The 16,772-nt window shown below is 39.6% G+C and overlaps 1 protein-coding gene and 1 pseudogene across 2 annotated transcripts in view; one reads left to right on the plus strand and one right to left on the minus strand.

Moving 5' to 3' along the window:
• RHBDD3 (rhomboid domain containing 3) overlaps window positions 1-11,499 on the minus strand; it is a 210,804-nt gene extending 199,305 nt beyond the window's left edge. The window contains exon 1 of one of the 2 annotated variants that reach the window (XM_053702177.1): window positions 11,426-11,499. The gene's annotated coding sequence lies outside the window, so the exon portion shown is untranslated. Of the gene's footprint in view, window positions 1-11,230; window positions 11,267-11,425 lie in introns of those variants that run through there. The other variant, XM_053702176.1, reaches the window with a different exon arrangement.
• A 40-nt stretch (window positions 11,500-11,539) lies between these two features.
• LOC128649105 (RNA-binding protein EWS-like) overlaps window positions 11,540-16,772 on the plus strand; it is a 94,938-nt pseudogene continuing 89,705 nt past the window's right edge.

Here is a 16,772-nt window from a genome sequence, read left to right on the forward strand (position 1 = left end):
CACTTCCTCCGCCGGTCCAAATTTACGAATCTGGTTTCCTCCAATCACAGCGTTTCCTAAGGCCATGATTCCCCCAGGGTGGAAGCCATGATTGGAGGAAGCCGGATTCGTCATTTCTGATGTATGAAGAGGCTTCCCGACAGCCGGGGGAATCGCTGGAGCGGCTGTGAAGATTAAAAGGTAAGTATTTGAAGAAAACAAGTGAAATGTCAATTTTGATTAAGTAAAGTGCCCTTGTTTTTAATAGGATTATTAAAAACCGGGCACCGATTCATCTAAATTGACCTTCTCTTTAAGCTATTTTCCCCATAAGGCAGAATTCTAAACTTACCTCAATAATCTTACTTTATATTTAGTACCATTTTGGAGACTCTATTTATTTGACACCCTCAGTTCAAGCGATTTTTAACTTCTTGTGTGTGTGCGCAAGTGTGTGCATCGTCTAACTGTTTTTTTATATTTTCTAATAAAGTTATTTGGCATGCATATGTGGTATGATTCCACCTTGATACTTCTTTATTAATTAAAAACAAGAGTAAGGCTCTTTTTCTGTTGTGCAGCATTTGTTGCAACTTTCTAAAAACCTGTATAAATCAACACAGAAATGAGTAGCCCAAAAGATTGTAACCATTTTAAAATACCATCTACTTATTCAGAAAAGGTAAACTATATGAGATGGCATGTTTGGTACCAGTTTGTCTTTTAAAAGCAATGGGTCAGGTGGAGAACATGTTTATCCTTTGAAGAGGTCCATGCCCTGTATATATCCACACAAAAATGAGTGGCCCAAAGGATTTTAACCCTTTTAAAATACCAGTTACTTATTCTGAAAAAGTAAAATATATGAAGTGGCAATGTTGACACCAGTTTCTGTGCCACAGAAAGTGTTGGGCCAGGATGAGAACATGTTTATCCTATTAAAGGGTTCAGGTCCTGTATATACTGAAATGAATTTAACCCTTTTAAAATACCATTTACTTATTCAGAAAAAGGTATGAGATGGCAAGGTTGTCACCAGTTTGTTTGTTATAAAACACATTAGACCAGGCTGTGAACATGTTTATCCTACGAAGAGCTTCACGCCCTGTATTTATCCAAACAGAAATTAGAGGCCCAAAGATTTTCAACCCTTTTAAAATACCACTTATTCAGAAAAGGTAAAATATATGAAGTGGGAAGGTTGGCACCAGTTTGCCATAGAAACCATTGGGCCAGTCTGAAAACTGCATGAAGGGGTTCATACCCTGTATATTTAAACACAGAAATTTGTAGCCCGAAGGATTTTAACTCTTTTAAAATTACTTATTCAGAAAAGGTAAAATATATGAGGTGGCAAGGTTGGCCCCAGTTTTTTTTACTTAAAAAATAGCAGCACAATACATAAACTGATCTACAAGCTAACAACCAACCTATAAATACCAAAATAATTAAATCTAGAGTACTTAAAGTGATGGTAAACTCATTTATTTGACAATTACATATTTACATTAGTATATATAGAAAATAATCAACCGCATTATCATTTTTTTTTATTTATATGTATTTCAATGTAAATTTTAATACATTTATAAAACCTTGTTGTGCCGCATCTCTCCGCCTCGCTCCGCCCCTCTTAGATTTTGCACTGAATATTGTCTGCTTTGTCCTGTCTTCACCCTCTCTACACGTCATAGGGTTCGCTCGCTCCCGACATCATAATTTTTCACGCATGCGCATTGGTTAGCATGACGTATACCAAGTAAACATCGAATCGCGAGATTCAATGTTTACTTGGTTCAGTGTGATCGCAAACTTTGTGTGGATCGAATGTGCGAGCGATATATATCAATACACATTTTGTGTGGATCAAGTGTGTGAATCGAGTGTGCAAGCAAAATATTTCAATTATTTTTACATAATAAATATAGTAAATGCATATCAGATATATAACTTTTTTTTATAATTGGAACGATGTAGGAAAAATGTGTTGGTATTAAAAGAATTTAACATGTAGAATTCAGCTATGTAATTACTGGCACTGTTCAAAGTAAACTATGAATCGTATAGTAATAGTATACGATACAGTGCTTACTTTAGCGTGCCGTGTGGAAAGTAACAAGACACGCATGCGTCACATATAACATGCACGTGCAAAATCGTCTTCGGATTTAGAAACTGTTGATTGGATGTTAGGATTGCTAGTTAATGCGCATGCGCAAATAGAATTGCATTGAAGGAAGCCTGTCTGGCGACAGGATTGATCATTGGACAAAAAAAAGAAAAATGGATGTGACGTCACGGGGGGCTGGCGATTTCACGGAACAGAGATATTCTTTATTATTTCATTGTAAGTAAATGGCTATATAATGTTTAAATTGAAAATTTGTGTGCACATTGAAGAAGACTGTACAATATTGATAATATATTCGGCCAATACTGAGTTTACCATCCCTTTAAAAATAGCAAGTCAATGTAATAATCTAATAGATCATATTCCAAAACTAATCCTTACACCTAACTGAAGTAATATGCTAGTATTCGACTAAAATATAATGATCTTAGGTGTTAAAGTTAAAACCCAGTGGTCTATCTTACAAGCGGTAATCCAAATATTTCAACACATATATATATGTGAAAAGGATGTTACCTAGCATCAAACAGTTTACATATAAATAACAATACGAAAAACAATATACTTATGATATTATGTACAACCGTCTTTCTCCACTGTCCAAAATAATCTTGTTAGTCCAGTAATTTATTGGATTCCAAATAGAATTGGAAGGACATATAAGGATCCAGTGTTGTTTTGGTTCACTATATTGATTTCCTATTTGCAGGTGTACTGAATCTTTCCGGTGCTGCTAGTCTCAAGATACTGATTGTACTCGGATCTTTATGTGGAACAAAACTGCAAAAAGAAAAAACAAGCGCATCCGCGATTCACTGTATTTATCAATTATTAGGTTACAAATAAAACCTTAAAAATGCACACTTACAAGATATGTGCATAAAACATGCACGTAATATATGTTAACAGCGTCGTCTCACTGGAACTCAGATCATGAATATCAGGTTTCGGTTACGGGACTGGATTCCTATTGTCAAACTTTATCACACAGACCCAGTAGTTTCGGCTGTCCGATGGAGGTGAAGTATTTTCACCGAAGATGTAAATTAGTTCAAATGTACCTTCCTTCTGAACGCCCGGGAATGAACGAAACGCATTCAGAAGGAAGGTACATTTGAACTAATTTACATCTTCGGTGAAAACACTTCACCTCCATCGGACACCCGAAACTACTGGGTCTGTGTGATAAAGTTTGACAATAGGAATCCAGTCCCGTAACCGAAACCCGATATTCATGATCTGAGTTCCAGTGAGACGACGCTGTTAACATATATTACGTGCATGTTTTATGCACATATCTTGTAAGTATGCATTTTTAAGGTTTTATTTGTAACCTAATAAATGATAAATACAGTGAATCGCGGATGCGCTTGTTTTTTCTTTTTGCAGTTTTGTCCCAGTTTTTTTTTTACTATAATTTTTTTGGGATCCAAGCTGAAAACACACAGATTCAATGAAGTGGCTCACACCTTGCACATATCCACACAGAAATCAGTGGGCCAAAAGATTTTAACCCTTTCAATATACAAGTTACTTATTCAAAACATAACCAAAATTGTACTGTTTGCCATCTATTGGTAAAATCTGAGTTTAGCGTTCTAAATTATTTTCTCGACCATATTGCATTATTTTACTTTGAAAATTGGCATGGGGGTTCAGGTGAGGTCTACCAACAATACTGCCGTGTTTGTGTCTCCAGGAACAAAAAGGGGAGCCATATTTTGGGGTACAAAGTCCCTGTTTTCCCCATAGACTTTCCCCAGCCAGCCAGCTCTGCTTACCTACATGGATACATTGGGGCCTATTTATCAAGCCATCAACCGCAAATACGCTGGAATTCTGCAGCGTAATTGTGGCAAGCCTGATTCCCCTTATTTATCAAAGCCTACAGACCGGCAAAAGTAGTATTTTGTGACGTAACATACGATCCGCCGGTCTCAGTCCGACACAGATCGATGCTTATGTCACTACAGATGTTCCGAATGCAAATTCGGCACTATCTGACTACTTTTGCTAGTTATCAAATTTCTACCAGGTACGCTCGCCACTATTCCAGCCCAGCGTACCTGCTTTTCAATCCGCCGCCCTGGAGGCCGCGGATGCCATAGGAATCAATGGGAGTCTGAAAGCAGCGAAAGCTCATGTTCGCTGCTGCCCGATATCCACTTGATTCCTATGGTATAATAAAAGTTACGTTTACACCTAACACCCTAACATGTACCCCGAGTCTAAACACCCCTAATCTGCCGCCCCCTACACTGCCACCACCTACAAAAAGTTATTAACCCCTATCCTGCCGCTCCCGGAGCCCACCACAACTAAATAAATGTATTAACCTCTAAACCGCCAGCCCCCCCACATCGCCATAAACTAAATGAACCTATTAACCCCTAAACCTAACAACTCGTTAACTTTATATTAAATATTAACTCATCCCTATCTTATAATAAATTTAAACTTACCTTTAAAATTACATTAAACTATATTAAACCTATTAATTAATCTACCCTATTATAATAAAAATACATTAAACTATATTAAATTAATGATTAATCCAACCTTTTAAACTAAAATTACATTAAACTATATTAAAATAAAAATTAATCTAACCTAACTTTTATACTAAAATTACATAAAACTACAAATTAAATTAAATATATTTAAACCCCTAACCCTACTCAAATAATTTAAATCTTTTTTTTTTTATCTTTTTATTTATATCCAAAAAAACACAAAAAAGAAGCAAATACATCAAAAAAGAAGAAAACAAACAATACTCAACACATAAAACAAATTACATAAAGCAAATTTCCCCAAAATAGCAACAAATTTAAATCAAACCAATTACCAGTTCCCAAATTATTAATTTTCCTTGTCCCTGTCCCCCTATCCTCCCCCATCTATTTCACAAATACTAACTATCCATGTGGTTTAAAAAGAAGAGAAAAAAAAAAAACCAAAAAAAAAAACCCTCCCTCAACTCTCACACACTCCGCTCCCCCCTCCCCTCCTCTACCATCTCCTGTACTTCCTCAAGTTATCTTTAGATTAATAATTTGCTCTATATAGAGTACCGTACCCTCGCTTTGACAGCAAGCAAACTCTCTCCAAATAATTTAAATCTACACTACAAAATTACAAAGTTACAAAAAACTAAATTACAAAAAATACCAAACACTAACTTACACAAAAAAATAAACACTAAGTTACAAAAAAGAAAAAAGAAATAATCAAAGCTTTAAACTAATTACACCTAATCTAAGGGCCCTATCAAAATAAAAAAAGCCCCCCCCAAAATAAAAAAAAGAAATATCCTAAACTAAACTATCAATAGCCCTTAAAAAGGCCTTTTGATCTTTTACCTGTAAAAATAAAATACAAATACCCCCCAACAGTAAAACCCACACAACCAACCCCCCAAAATAAAACCCTAACTAAAAAAACCTAAGCTCCCCATTGCCCTGAAAACAGTTTAGTATAGTGTGGGTGTTTAGTGACAGTATACAAATAAAGCTGGGAAAAAGCCGAAGAGCAGCGAGATCAATGACTGTTAGTTAACAACAGTCCGCTGCTCATCGCCCCGTACTTGGTGCGCGGCTTTTTGACAGCTCTTTTGTTAAATATGGAGAGCGTATCCAGGTCCGCGGCAGCAATGTTAGGCGAGTGTATAGGTGCCGGCGAATGCAGCACAGTTGACGGGTTGATAAATAGGCCCCATTGTATCAAACCTCAGCCTACAGGTTTTTATACATTTGTAACTGTTTACTGTACACAGACACTTAAAGCAGCTCTGTCAGTACCCACTGTACAAACTGCTGAGAAAATAATGCTCACACATAACAGCCTTAAAGGGAGGTATAGCACCTGGTCACACAGTCTTAAAGAGACAGGCAAAAACCCACACAGCCTTCAAAGGGTCAACTAGCACCACACGCACACCGTCTTAAAGGGACAGATCGCAGTAATGTTCACGCAGTGCAACCTTAAAGGGCAGCTGGACAACTGCACACACAGTCTTAAAGGGACAGTTTTAAAGGGAGCGATAGTATGCATCCACATGTGATGCACGCAGCCTTAAAGGAACACTGTCTTAACAGGACAGTGGCACGTGCACACACACAAACACATAGAGCACTCACGGCCTTTAAAGGGACAACTTGCAAAACAAGCGCATAGCATTAAAGGGACAGATCACAGTAATGTTCACAACTCATATATTTTTTATATATTTTTATTCATTTTTTCAAAAAATATTTTTTAATATATTTTTTATATTTTTTCACCTTTTTGATTTTTACACCAACTTTGGACATATTATCATTTTTATTTTTTTTGGATCTTAACCTTGAACATTTGCTTTGGACATTTTGGTATGGGACTTAAACACTTGTATGTTACATAGGACATAACTTCTTGGACATTGTATGGGGCAATCCATTAGATTGTTGAATCTATTTTTAACTGTATTTTTAACTGTCAGTTTATGTTAATAAAATGTTTATTTAATACATTTTAATATCACATCCTATATATATATATATATATATATATATATATATTGTTTTTATCTTTTACCTTTTAAGTACTTTTTCACATGGTTTTATATATATTCTTTGTGTAACACAATATTATATATTAACCTTTATGTATACACATTCCTAGTCGTGGACACCATCTTTAGCAACCCAACCCTCATCTGAGGGTAGTGTAGCGCTGTATCTTGGCATTTCTTTTCACACTTCACTCACAGTCTTTAAAAGGACAACTTCCACCATACACACACAGCGTTAAAAGATCAGCTCACACCATGTACACTTAGTGCAGCCTTAAAGGGACTCTGTCTTAACAGAACAGTGGCACGTGCACGCACACACACACAGAGCACTCACAGCCTTTAAAGGGACAACTTGCATCACACGCACACAGCCTTAAAGGGACAGATCACAGTAACGTTCACGCAGCGCAACCTTAAAGGGCAGCTTGACACCTGCGCACAGAGCCCTAAAGGGACAGATGACAGTAATGTTCACGCAGCGCAACCTTAAAGGGCACCTCAGCACCTGCTCACAGAGCCTTAAAGGGACAGATCACAGTAATGTCCACGCAGCACAACTTTAAAGTGAAGGTAAACTTTGATGAATGATTAAAAAAATTCTATTAAAAACAGGGGCACTCTCATTCATCAAAGTTTAGAAGGCAGTCTTTTGATTAAAAACTTACCTTTGTTTTTTTCACAACCAGAGCAGCTTCCCCCACCCGGAGATCGTCTCTTCACACGTTATCAATGACTAATCCAGCTTCCTCCAATTGTGGCATGGCCTCAGGCAATGACTACCCTGGGGGGAAAGCTGTGATTGGAGGAAGCTGGATTAGTCATTGATGACGTGTGAAGAGAGGATCTCCGGGTGGGGGAAGCTGCTCAGGCTGTGCAAAGAAGAGAGGAAAGTTTTTAATCAAAACGGCTGCTTTGTAAACTTTGATGAATGAAAGTGCCCCTGTTTTTAACCCTTTGAGTGCTAATAACGGCTTGGAGCCGTCACCGAGTTTCTCACTCTGGTGCTAATGACGGTTCAGAGCCGTTATGAGCACTCTCCAACCTTGAGGGAGATCCGGGGGCTCCTAACCACTCCTACCCCAGCGATCGTGCCTGTAGAGTGACAGGCATCGCCGGGGCTTCATGCGATGCGCGGTGACATCACGCGCAAGGACGTGATGACGTCACCGCGCAACTTTATTTATACTTAACAATGTTAAGTATAGGAGGAGGGGGCATGCTGCTTAGAAGCCTGTATCTCAGGTATCTAAGCAGCTACAGACCCCCAAGATCCACTGTTGGAAAGGTAATCGCCTAACCTTTCCAACAATGTAAGTCTTGGGGGTCTGTAAAAAAAAAAAAAAAAAATTAATAAAACCATAGAAAATATTAGCACCCAGGTGGGAAAGTGCTTAGCACTCAAAGAGTTAATAGTATTTTTAAAAAACGGCTTTCATTCATCAAGGTTTAACTTCACTTTAAAGGGCAGCTCGACACCTGCGCACAGAGCCTTAAAGGGACAGATGACAGTAATGTAAATGCAGTGCAACCATAAAGGGCAGCTCAGCCCCTGCTCACACAGTCTTAAAGGGACAAATCACAGTAATTTTCATACAGGGCAACCATAGAGGACACCTGCTCACTCAGTCTTAAAGGGACAGGCACACACAACCTTTAGTGGGTAAACATGCGCACTTTTAAAGGGAGCAATAGTATGCATACACACGCAAAGGGACGCTGTGTCTTAAAGGGACAGGGGCATGTGCGCACACACACACCCCACTCACAGTCGTTAAATGAACAACTTGCACGCAGCATTAAAGGATCAGCTCACACCATGCACACCTAGCACACCCTTAAAGGGCAGCTCACCACCTGCTCACACAGTCTTATAGGGGCAGGAACACACAACCTTTAGTGGGTAAAGTCACACCACATGCACAGTCTTAAAGGGAGCAATAACAGTATACATCTGAACGCAACACACACAGCCTATCATTAAAACACTGTATGTATGGTGGGAGCTGCCCCTTTAAAGGCTGTGTGTGCATCTGTCACTTTAACACTGAGTGCCCCCTTTGTGCTTTAAAGTATGTCCCTTAAAGACTGTGAGTGCTCTGCGTGTGTCCAAGTGGTTCTGTCCCTTTAAGACAGAGTGTTCCTTTAAGGCTGTGTGCGTTGCGTGTGGATTTATACTGTTTTCTCTCCCTTTAAGACTGTGCATGTGGTGTGACTTTACCCACTAAAGGTTGTGTGTGCCTGCCCCTTTAAGACTGTGTGAGCAGGTGGTGAGGTGCCCTTTAAGACTGTGCTAGGTGTGCATGGTGTGAGCTGATCCATTAACGTTGTCTGTGTATGGTGTAAGTTGTCCTTTTTAAGACTGTGTGAGTGCGGTGTGTGTTTGCGCACGTGCCCCTGTCCCTTTAAGATAGTGTCCCTTTAAGGCTGTGTGCGTTGCGTGTGAATGCATACTATCGATCCCTTTAAAACTGTGCGTGTTTACCCACTAAAGGTTGTGTGTGCCTTCCCCTTTAAGACTCTGTGTGCAGGTGTCGAGCTGCCCTTAAAGGCTGCGCTGCATGAACATTACTGTGATCTTTCCCTTTAAACCCTTTGAGTGCTAATGGCGGCTCTGAGCCATCACAGAGTTTCTCACTCTGGTGCTAATGACGGCTCAGAGCCGTCATGAGCACTTTCCCACCTTGAAGGAGATCTGGGGGCTCCTTACTGCTCCTACCCCGGCGATCGTGCCGGTAGAGTGACAGGCATCGCCGGGGCTTCACGTGATGCGCGGTGACGTCATGCGCAATTACGTGATGACGTCACCGTGCAACTTTATTTATACTTAACAATGTTAATTATTGGAGGAGGGGGCATGCTGCTTAGAAGCCTGTATCTGTAATCGCCTAACCTTTCCAACAGTGTAAGTCTTGGGGGGTCTGTACAAAAAAAAAAAAAAAAAAGTTTAAAAAAAAGTTTTCAAAAATGTCAAAAATAATAAAAAAAAAATATTAGCACCCAGGTGGAAAATGGCTTAGCAGCCAAGGGGTTAAGGCTCTGTGCGCATGTGTAGAGCTGCCCATTAAGGTTGCACTGCGTGAACATTACTGTAATCTGTCCCTTTAAGACTGTGTGCGTAGGTGCCAAGCTGTCCTTTACGGTTGCGCTGCATGAACATTACTGTAATCTGTCCCTTTAAGACTGTGCATGCCGGTGCCAAGCTGACCTTAAAGGTTGCGCTGCAGGAACATTACTTTGATCTGTCCTTTAAGGCTCTGTGCGCAGGTGTCAAGCTGCCCTTTAAGGTTGCACTGCGTGAACATTACTGTGATCTGGCCTTTTAAGGCTCTGTGCGCAGGTGCTGAGGTGCCCTTTAAGGTTGCGCTGTCTGAACATTACTGTGATCTGTCCCTTTAATGCTGTGTGCATGTGGTGCAAGTTGTCCCTTTAAAGGCTGTGAGTGCTCTGTGTTTTTGTGCGTGCACGTGCCACTGTCCTGTTAAGACAGAGCGCCCCTTTAAGGCTGCGTGCATCACGTGTGGATGCATACTATTGCGCCCTTTAAAACTGTGCATGTTTACCCACTAAAGGTTATGTGTACCTGCCCCTTTACAAGTACGTGAGCAGGTGCCGAGCTGACCTTTAAAGTTGCGCTGCATGAACATTACTGCGATCTGTCCCTTTAAGACTGTGTGCGCAGTTGTCAAGCTACCCTTTAAGGTTGCGCTGCGTGAACATTACTGTGATCTGTCCCTTTAAGACTGTGTGCACAGTTGTCAAGCTACCCTTTAAGGTTGCGCTGCGTGAACATTACTGCGATCTGTTTCTTTAGGATGGTGTGCATGTGGTGCTAGTTGACCCTTTGAAGGCTGTGTGAGTTTTTGCCTGTCCCTTTTAAGACTGTGTGACCAGGTGCTCTATTGCCCTTCAAGGCTGTGATGTGTGAGCATTATTTTCTCATCAGTTTGTACAGTGGGTACTGACAGTGTCAGTGTACAATAAACAGTTACAAATGTATAAAAACCTGTAGGCTGAGGGTTTGATACAATGTATCCATGTAGCTGAGCTGAGCTGGCTGGCTGGCTGGGGAAAGTCTATGGGGAAAAACAGGGACTTTATACCCCCAAAATATGGCTCCCCTTTTTGTTCCTGGAGACACAAACACAGCAGTATTGTTAGTAGCCCTCACCTGAATCCCCATACCAATTTTTGAAGTAAAATAATGGGCTATGGCAATAAAATAATTTAGAACGCTAAACTCAGATAACATGAATTTGTATAAAATGTAAGTTTAAGTTTTATGAACGTGTACTATATTATTTAAGTAATGCTAGATATTTCGTTTATACAGCTTTAGTTTGCTGATTGCCGTCAGTTGCTGAATAAGAAGCACAATTCAGCAAATAAGAAGCCAACTTCAACCTCATGATTTACTACAACACAATATACGGCTCTGAAAAGCATAATTTAAAATGTAACATCACATGACCCACCACGGATTATACATTTGTAAATTACGGATTGGGAATAATTCTCCAGTACATCACAAAAATGAAATTACACAGCATATGAAACGTAGGCCGTACCAATACCCCCTGTCCCAACTGCCATTTTCAGTTTCCTCTTACGCTTATTTGCTACCACGACCCCCCTAACGTCCCAGGGATAGACCATGCGCAACACCGGTAAGGGGGGGGAAAACAAACTATGTAACGAGAAGCAAGTTCAAATATCAGAGCTACGCAGCTGAAAAGTTAACGTTGTTATTTCTGCAACAATACCTCTGCAACACTCTACAGCAATAGATCCTGCTCGCTACCTCAATCTTGACACTCCCCGCTTGCTGATTAAAAATGGTACGGTCCCGCGTGGTGTGATCTGCTCATGCGCAGCGCGCTCTCAGTACGCAGACACTGCATCGAGCTAGGTTGACAAAATGGCTTCCACCGGTAAGTAACAGAAACCGTCTGCGCCATGGCGTTTTATTGAAAAGTGGTTTATTGGGGCTTAGTTGTCAACGTATTTTATCTTATTATTAAAATTGAGCGTTACCTACGTTCAGGGGCGTGAGCCGAGTATACGTAGGAGAACCGACTGTTTGCTCCTTACTAGGCCGAGCTATATTATGAGTTCGACGCGTTCAATTTCCGTTTTTAAATTATTATATTCAATAATCAGTATTGTGTATGTACTAATTTAACTTGGGTGTGTTTTATTGTTTGAAAACACTTTATATAAAAAATTATTTGTATATATAATATATATATATATATATATATGTGTGTGTGTTAAGGGCCATTGACCGTTGGTGTTTTCATACAATTTCTAGTACGTATTTTAAGGTGTTTAGAATCAACAGTGGGGATCACAGTAATGTAATTTTACCGTAATATTTGTAACATGCACACACTACTCTTTTATGGTAAAACTATATATATCCTTAAACTAGGGTATTAGAGTGTTACATTTAAAAATTTCGTTTAGAATGCATGCAATAAAAACATGCTTTAAAATTTCTTTTATCACATTTGATCTGTTTTCTTGGTATCCATTGTTGAAGAGTAAACCTAGGTGAACTATCCTGAGGCTGCCATATCTAGCATTATATGGCTTGGCAGCATGGTTTGTATTGGTGACTAACAATGTTATGTATTGTTGCAAATACTGCTTCCATAGATTGCTAAAGGCACAAACGTTCTCCTGAGCCCAATAATTTCCTTTTCTTATTTAGACATAGCATACCATTTTTAAAAACGTTTCCAAATTACTTTATTATAAAATTGTGCTTTGTTCAAATGGTCTTCCTAGGTAGATGTCTGGTGCACTGCATGGCAGGAAATAATGCTCCCATCTAGTGTTTTTACAAATGGATAACATTCTTGCAAAACTGCTGTGGTATATAGTGTTCCTCTGCTTTTCAACAAGATACCAAGAGAGTGAAGGAAATTTTATATAAGTAAATTTGAAAGTTTAAAATTGCATGCTTCATCTAAATCATGAAACAAATATTTTGTTTCATCAGCAGAGGCTACCAACGGTGAAGCAAATTTGATGATAGTGTGAAATCTAATTTTCTTGGTATCCTTTATTGAAAGATTGGAAAGTTGTTTTAAAATTGTATGCTTTGAGAATCTTAAAGAGAAATTTACCCCTTAAAGGGACAGTCTAGGCCAAAATAAACTTTCATGATTCAGATAGAGCATGTAATTTTAAACCATTTTCCAATTTACTTTTATCACCAATTTTGCTTTGTTCTCTTGGTATTCTTAGTTGAAAGCTTAACCTATGAGGTTCATATGCTAATTTCTTAGACCTTGAAGCCCACCTCTTTCAGTTTGCATTTTAACAGTTTTTCACCACTAGAGGGTATTAGTGCACGTATTTCATATAGATAACTTCTCGTGCAGAAGCACAGTGTTATCTGGGAGCAGGTACTGATTGGCTAGACTGCAAGTCTGTCAAAAGACCTGAGAAAAGGGGCAGTTTGCAGAGGCTTAGATACAAGATAATCACAGAGGTTAAAAGTATATTATAACTGTGTTGGTTATGCAAAACTGGGAAATGAGTAATAAAGGGATTATCTATCTTTTAAAACAATAAAAATTCTGGTGTAGACTGTCCCTTTAAGGGTTATCCACATGGCCAGTTTACAAAATTATACTGATGCATTTTTTTTTTTTTTTACTTCTAAAAGCTAATTTTTTCGCTATATACAGTACTTGTCACTGACTGTACCCTTATGTCGCTGCAGTCCTGGGCTTCTCTCTGCCGCGATCTTGCTCAAAATGTCGAGGTTGTACTATTTCTGCATGCCCCGCAAGTGGGACACTGCAGAAATAGATTTGCAGTTACCAATGCAGAGGGGGCCACTCTGTGGCCCTCTCTGCACCGGACAGCGGTGGTGCCGATCATTGGTGGGAGCGCAAGGAATGAGACTGGTGGGCAGCCCATTGCTGGAGGAGGGTGGGAGTGGGTGGGAGCGCTCGGCCACGCTACAGGGTATAGAAATAAGAGGGAGGATGGGCAATAAGGGGGATCCATTGTGGGAAAGGGTTTGGGGAGGGCAGCTACACTACCGAAAAAAATGGTTAATGGGTTTAAAAAAAAAAGCTGCCAGGACCTAAGATGGCAGCAAATAGGTAAATGGGAGAGAGGGTTAGAGAGATGTTTGGGGGGGGGGGGGATCAGGGAGGTTGGGGGTAAAAGGGGATCCTACACTGCAAAAAAAATAGCCTTTTATTTTAGTAGTGGCAGACTTTCTGCCAGTACTTAAAGTGAAGGTAAACTTTGGTGAATGAATGCCCGTTTTTTTAAAAATACTATTAAAAACAGGGGCACTTCATTCATCAAAGTTTACAAAGCAGCCGTTTCGTTAAAAAAAAAAGTACCACTTTTTTTTTTTTTTTTCTCACAGCTAGAGCAGCTTCCCCCACCTAGAGATCCTCTATTCACATGTCGGCAATGACTAATTCGGCTTCCTCCAATCACAGCATGGCCTCAGGCAATGACTACCCTGGGCTGAAAGCTGTGATTGGAGGAAGCCAGATTAGTCATTGCTAACGTATGAATAGAGTATCTCTGTAGGGGAAGCTGCTCTAGCTGTGAAAAGATGATTTTTTTTTTTTTTAAACAAAACGGCTGCTTTGTAAACTTTGATGAATGAAAGTGCCCCTGTTTTTAATAGTATTTTTTAAAAAAACGGGCTTTCATTCACCAAAGTTTGCCTTCACTTTAAGATGGGGGAGGGAAGAGAGCTGTTTGAGAGGGGTCAGGGAGGGATGTCAGGTGGGAGACTGATCATCCTTACCTTCAGCTAAAATTAACCCTACAAGAATTTACAACCATTTTTGCCATGATTGCTGTAAATTTCAGTGAGAAACCTAAAATTGTAAAAAAGTTGAGCGTTATTTTATTTGATTGCATTTGGCGTTGAAATGGTGGCATGATATATATCTATATATCACAAAATATGGAACCAGTACTCGGTATCCAAGACAACCTCTGGGGTGCATTTCCACTCAGAATAATATGAACACCAGCACAGAAGGCACTTTCCGTTTTTCAGATTCATTTATTTAATACGGTAAACGTTTTCGGAGTCTCCCCCGTCCTCGGACCACTTGCAGTACAAATCACAAACCCCTTTATTTATATCACCTTACCTCCACCGTGGGAAATCAACGTCAGAGCCCCCAGCGTCCGTGTAGCGCAACTGTGCATGCGCGCCCGGAGTTAGGGAGAGCCGACAGGGACAAAACTAGGTAGTGCAAAACATACAATGTTAAAAATAGGCGATGCATGCAATCATATTATAACATCCGATCCTGCAGGTGTATAGTTACAAACAGCTAGAGTGAGACATCATGGGTTCTATACAATACAAGGTAATATAAACACCAATCCATTCCACCTAAAGCCGGTATTGAGATTATATGACATGACAGCCAGCATAGTAATATCTAATGCATGATCACATAGTAACAAAATTTTGCAGAGAAAATCATTTCATTTTTAACCCCAAAATGCCCATTATCCACTTAATAACCTGAAAGCCAGACCTCACTAGAGCCCTCATTCGACTCCTACTATCTATGGTGCAAATATCGTGGTTATAAAGGGGGCATGGCAATAACTGTGCCCTACATCTGCTGTTACTCTGATAGCCTGCTACCTGCAATCATCAAGACATTAATAATGAAATTAAGCACATAGTAAAATTCTCACACCAGATACCACTCTACCCCCCCCCCCCCCAAACTGTTACTAGGTATTATACTCATAGTAAACCCACAAGGCAATCAAATACATTCTTAAAGGAAGCAGCGAAGTGAAGTACATAATAAAAGACAGGGCCAAATGACAGCTACAGGAAACATTGGTAATCCAAATGTACATTCAGTCCCTTAGGATACATAGTATCCAAATTAAAAATAAATTGGGACTCCTGCCGTAGCAGACGTTTGGCTCTGTCTCCACCCCTGGCACATGTGGGAATGTGGTCAGTAACAATGTAACGCAAATCGGACACCACATGCTTGTTAGTACAAAAATGGCGAGCCACCGACTGATTAGAATCACCAGACTTGATAGCCTTCTGAATGGCTGACCGGTGGTTTGCCATCCTTGTCCTAAGGTCATCTTTGGTCTTACCCACATAGAACCTGCCACATGGGCAATGTAGCAGGTACACAATAAATGTGGTAGTACAAGTAACCCTATGTTGAATGTAGCATTTCTTGTTAGACCAAGGATGTAGGAATACATTACTCTGGGTCAAGCCACCACAGGTAGTGCATCCACTACACCGGAAGCAACCCTTTTTAGTGGTACTCAACCAGGTTGTTGGCATATAGCTGTCAGCATTGTCGGGTCTCGGCAGCATATCCTTGATGATCTTCACTACTACATTTTCACCTGAAAAATTAAATTTTTCGAATATCCTGAAAGAACATTGGGATATCTTGTCCGGTGACAATTCTTTACCATTTGCTACAGTTGAAACACCAATGGTAGGATTTAAGCGAGGAAGATCACTAAAGGTTATCTCTATCTCTATTCTCTATTGGTAAAAATGCTCTGGTCTTTTGGGTACGTTTTTGTCTGAAGTATGCGGTCCTTAAGGGGATAAATGGAAAGTGCAATATTGTAAAAATCACGTACCCAACTTAGTTGGAACCATGTAATCTTTACTTTAGTGACTGTGTGATAATACTTATGTAAAGTCTTGTTCTAGAACTGCAAGCATTGTAGCCTCTGAGCAAAACATGGCTAGCAGTTGGTCATACAATTGCCTCTCCTGACTGTAAATTTTCTACTCGAGCTGTCATGCTTACAGCTTTTGAGTTGGATGTAACATACTTGTTTAAAGCCAAAATTAAACTTTAATGGTTCAGATAGAGCATACAATTTTTTTAACAACTTTCCATTTTACTTCCATTAAGAAAATATGTGCAGTAGTTTTATATTTACACTTTGAGTCACCAGCTCCTAATGATTATGTGCAAGAATTTACGGAATATATGTATATACATTTGTGATTGAATGATGGCTCATATGATACAGGAGTGGAAATAGACATAACTTTTTAAAAATTTGTCAGAAAAGAAAAATCTACTACTCATTTGGAGT

The sequence above is a fragment of the Bombina bombina genome, chromosome 2 (genome assembly GCF_027579735.1).
Source record: "Bombina bombina isolate aBomBom1 chromosome 2, aBomBom1.pri, whole genome shotgun sequence".
Lineage (NCBI taxonomy): Eukaryota > Metazoa > Chordata > Amphibia > Anura > Bombinatoridae > Bombina > Bombina bombina.